Genomic DNA, 4,763 nt, shown 5'->3' with positions numbered 1-4,763 from the left:
CATGATTCATTAGATGCACGATGATGAATATGAGTAGGGGAAGAAGATACTTGATTTGCCGAATTTTAGTTAATCAAGAATTGATCAAACCTTTGAGATAAGGATTTCATCTCGGCGGCTATATCATTGGAGTTGTCAACTTGATACAAGCTAACATTCTTCCTTCCTCCTAGATTTCTACCATTTTTAGAAGACAGAGATCTATGCATGGAATTTTCACTCATACTTTCATACAATTACCACACATCATTTTCATGCGTGTCAAGATAAGAACCACCCATTGATATATCAACCATACCCTTGTGATTATCCGGTAAACTTTCAAAGAAATATTGAACTAGTTGCCACGTAAGTATGTCATGATGTGGGCATTTTCTTAGCAAATCATTAAACCTTTCCCATGCCTCATAAAACATTTCCCCATCCCCTTGAGAAAATTCATGAATGGAAGTTCTCATGGCATTGGTCTTTGAAACTAGATAGTACTTTTCCAAGAACTCTTGTTACATTTCTGCCCAAGAAGTTATCGAAAAAGGCCTAAGGTTGTTGAACCAATATTTTGCCTTATCTTTAAGGGTAAAAGGAAATAGTTTAAGCTTTAACACTTCTTCTGGCATGTCCGTGTATTTCACGGTGGAACACACTTCAAGAAACTCATCTAAATGCTTATAAGGTTCTTCACTAGAAAGTCCATGGTAGTTTGGAAGCATTTGAATAGTTTGTGGTTTAATTTCATAGTGATGTGTTCTAAATGGAGGTAATTGAATGCAAGTGGGTGCATTATATTCATTAGGCACATAATGGTCTCTTAATGCAATGGGAGGATTCACAATTGGTGGTGCTAGACGAACACCTTGATTAGCTTGAACTATGGGGGGTTGTGGAACAAATATTGGCCTAGGCATTCCCAATGGAACTTGGTCTTATTGTTGTGGGTGAATGAATGGTCTAGGCATGCCTAATGGTACTTGAACATTTTCATGATGCACATTAGGGTGGAGGTTGCTTAGTTGCTCTATGTGACCAAGGTCCTCCACATGGTAGTCATTCAAATCCTCCATTGGTGAAATGGAGTGATGAGAACAACCCCTTCCCCTAGGATTATGAACAACTGATTTAAGATGCAAATTAGAAGGGACAAGAGTAGGATTCAATGACCTACAACCATGCATACACTAGAAAAGCAACTAACAAGCAAGTAACAATCACTTCGCCCCCAAAACAAATAAATCAACAAATCTCCACATTCAATGATCCCATACTCCCATGCTTAAACAACATGCAAAGAAAAGTAAATTGCCACCACTCGGACTCACGATTTATCTAAGAAATGGAAAACAAGCCTCCACGTGGGCCGACGATTTAACTAGAGCTTGAGTTAGAAAGATCTCACAAAGGGTCCTTAAGTAACTTCAATTGATTTTCAACTTCAAAACTTTGCTATGCTTTGTGTTTTTTAGATTTTTAGTCCTTTTTGTGCTTAGCTTAGCTCCTTGCTTTAAAGTCTCCTTTGCTTAACCTCCTTGCTCAATTTCACCTAGCCAAATAAGAACAAACATAATAAGTAACCAAAAATAAAAATAAAGTAAAGACATGATCAAAAGAGTACTAATCCCTAAATGTTTCCAAAACACGGTGTTGCCAATTAAATCCCCGGCAACAGCGCCAAAAACTTGGTGTGACTGTCGCGTGTGCAACCAAATTTGTGCAAAATTTTGTGGTTAAGTTTTACATTTATAAATGCCACTACTACCACTAACTAAAAATGTAGCAAGGGTGAGTAGGGATCGTCCCAAGGGATTGAGGGTGCACTAGTAGTGGAAACAAGGCTTAGGGTTAGTAAGTCGAGTGATCAAAGGTAGGTTATTTGATTGATTAAACTATAATTAAAACTAAACAAGATCAATATCAAGCAAGTAATTAAACGATAGAGAAAACAAGAGAGAGAGGTCTTGGGATTTAGAGATTACCACTAAGCATCACTTTTCTCTATACTCAATTCACAATTAATGAGGGGAAGGCATATGTTACAACAAGGATGAGTATGTGTGGTTGTTTCAACAAACATGGATGACCAATTAAGTATATATTGTCTAGACAACATAATGAATAGCACAATATATCAAAGTAAGCCATTTATCCTTCTTTAAGCTCACAATCTAAACACATCACAAAATTAACGAAATATACTACTTGCATTCATAAGTATGGAACATCAAACAATAAGCATGGATTGTCCTCCCATTTAACAACTAAGGTAACTATACTACATTTAAGCTAATGACATGAAAATTAAACTAATTAGACTAAGGGAGAGGCACAATCCATCAAGAGATGAGTATGAACCATCAAATAAACCACAAGAGCATTCTATTAAGCACTATGTCTTGACAATCTCTAGATCTATAGCATTAATACACATAAACATGCATCAACAATACAAGAAATAGAGATAAACACATGAACATCTATTCTAGCATATATAGACATATGGATAGAATGAAATGGTCACTTGGAACAATTAAACCACACAAATTATTGAACAAACAAGATCTATGTATATAAATATGTCAAAACATGTATTACAACACAAATCCCCTCAAAAATACATGAATCAAGATAAAGAAAGCATGCTTAGGGCTAACTCTAACCCCAAGAGAATGTCTAGCCACTCATGGATGGTGTCCTCTAACCCTCAAGGGCTATCTCCATGGTAGAAATGCTCCTCTTCTTGAAGTAGATGGAAAACCTCTCAAGAATGTCTCTAGCCTCCTCTTCTCTTTTCTTCCTCTCTAAGAATTGTCTTTAAAAACTATCTACCAAAAGTATGTCTCTAAGCGTATGTGTGCATATATGTAAAAGTGGCTCATATTCCTTATATAAGTAGGTTAAAATGTCACACCCAATAGTCTGGGCTCGCACATCAATATTCCTCCAATGATTGCACCATGAGCCAACCTTTAATGAGCTGGATTTTGTCTTTTTTTCGTATTTGAGAAGGTTCGATCGATCGAACTTGTGGTGAGATCGATCGAACATGGCTGAGATCTATCAAACTTTGGCTGGATTGATCCTCCCATGGCGGCGCCTTTCTGGATAAGGACAGATCTGAGATATTTTGGGGAATGAGATAAAAGTGGTAGGTGGGGTGGTACAACAGGATAAGATGAAATCTTTTCGATCGATCTTAGAATTTTTGGATCAATCGAACTTTGTGGGATCTTTGGATAAGGACAAAAAAGCTTGGATCCGTCTTGAAATGTCTAAATCGATGAACTTTCGATCGATCGGAATATACTTGTGATCGATCGAACCAGCTGAATTCCATACTTTGCTTCAATCTGCTTCCACTTTGCTCCTTTCTTCCATCCAGCTTGAGTTAGCTTCTTTTAAGCTCTTATTCGGCTGAATTAGCTTATTTTGGGGATAAGCACCTAAAAAGGGTAATAACAAGAAATTAGTCTAAAATGGGAAAGTAAGATAGATAAAGGTCCTAGAATACAGGGTTTAAATGCGCACTTTTCAGCCCTCATCAGTGACACCTAAAATTTCTAGAGCTGAAAATTTGTCTAAAAAGGAGGTAAAATATGAAAGAGAATTTCAGGAAGAGTGAAAACTGTGTGGATCAGAAGAAAGATCTGATCAATTATGAGCCTGTTAAGTCCGTGGAACTAGTTTCTAAAAAGACTTCACCTTCAAATTTAGTCCTAGAATTATCAGTGATCATGGTTTGTGCTTAAATGAATATTTTGTTACCAATGGATCACTTGTTAAGGTTTGATTTAGGTGTTGAGTTTCTGATCATATTTTTCATGATACATATGTGAAAATTCTTTTAATGAATTTATGATCTATCTTTGAATGCAAATTGAGACACATGATTATTTGATAGAAATAGATTCTGCTTGTAATCTATACAATGAAAGAAAATTTGCATTGATTGAGAGATTTTTAGATTTGAATCTCTTGAGTTCATAGTTTTTGTGCACTAGTCTGTCTCTAAAAAAATTTATTGAAAATCTCTGAATTATTGATTAAGGTATATTGATCACAAAAGTTATAAAAGTTATTGTCTGGAAAATATATATATATATATATATATATATATATAGGAGCATAAAAAAAATGAAAAAAAAAAAAATAATAATAATATTTAGCTTGAAAAAAAAAATTGAAAAATTTGCTGAATTCTTTGTTAAGAAAAAGGCTATCTATTGAGTTTGGGTCGAAAGCTCCCATTAGACTTTGAAGATGAGCTAATTGAGTAAAAAGAAAGGTGGAGATGAGTTGAATTGGGAAATTATTGTCTGCTCTTTAGAGTGAAAGCCACCTTACTTAGAAAAATTGCTCAAAAATAATCTTATCTTGATATTTTTCGATCCATATGGTTTAGACAATGATTTATTGAAATTCGATTGAAAATTGATTAGATTGGATTTTACACACACACATGAACTTGCTAGATTAATTTCTAAAATTTTCTGCAAAATTTGCAAATTAGATTTCATGTTGTGATTACTTTATGAGATTTGAAATTATTTGAAAAATCTGTGGAGTCAAAAATTTATGCTCTTAGATACTCAGTAAAATTCTCTAAAAAGTTTTGAATCATGTGTTGACTGAAAGAATTAAATGATCAGTGATTTGTTGCTTTTAAAATAAAATAAAATAAAATAAAATAAAAATTGAAAAAATTGAATAACTCAAAAAGATTTTTGATTTTTAGTTTTTAAAATTTTATTATGTTTATTTCAATCACTAAG

General features: G+C 34.1%; 1 pseudogene; it reads left to right on the top strand.

The window, feature by feature from the left end:
- Positions 1-354: 354 nt before the first annotated feature.
- Positions 355-452, top strand: LOC132315178 (small nucleolar RNA R71; annotated as a pseudogene).
- The last annotated feature ends 4,311 nt before the right edge of the window (positions 453-4,763 follow it).

This window comes from Cornus florida, unplaced genomic scaffold, assembly GCF_030987335.1.
Source record: "Cornus florida cultivar Cherokee Brave unplaced genomic scaffold, ASM3098733v1 CherokeeBrave_3.0.0_Hap2_Chr06, whole genome shotgun sequence".
NCBI classification, from domain to species: domain Eukaryota; kingdom Viridiplantae; phylum Streptophyta; class Magnoliopsida; order Cornales; family Cornaceae; genus Cornus; species Cornus florida.
This window is presented reverse-complemented; position numbering and strand designations above follow the sequence as displayed.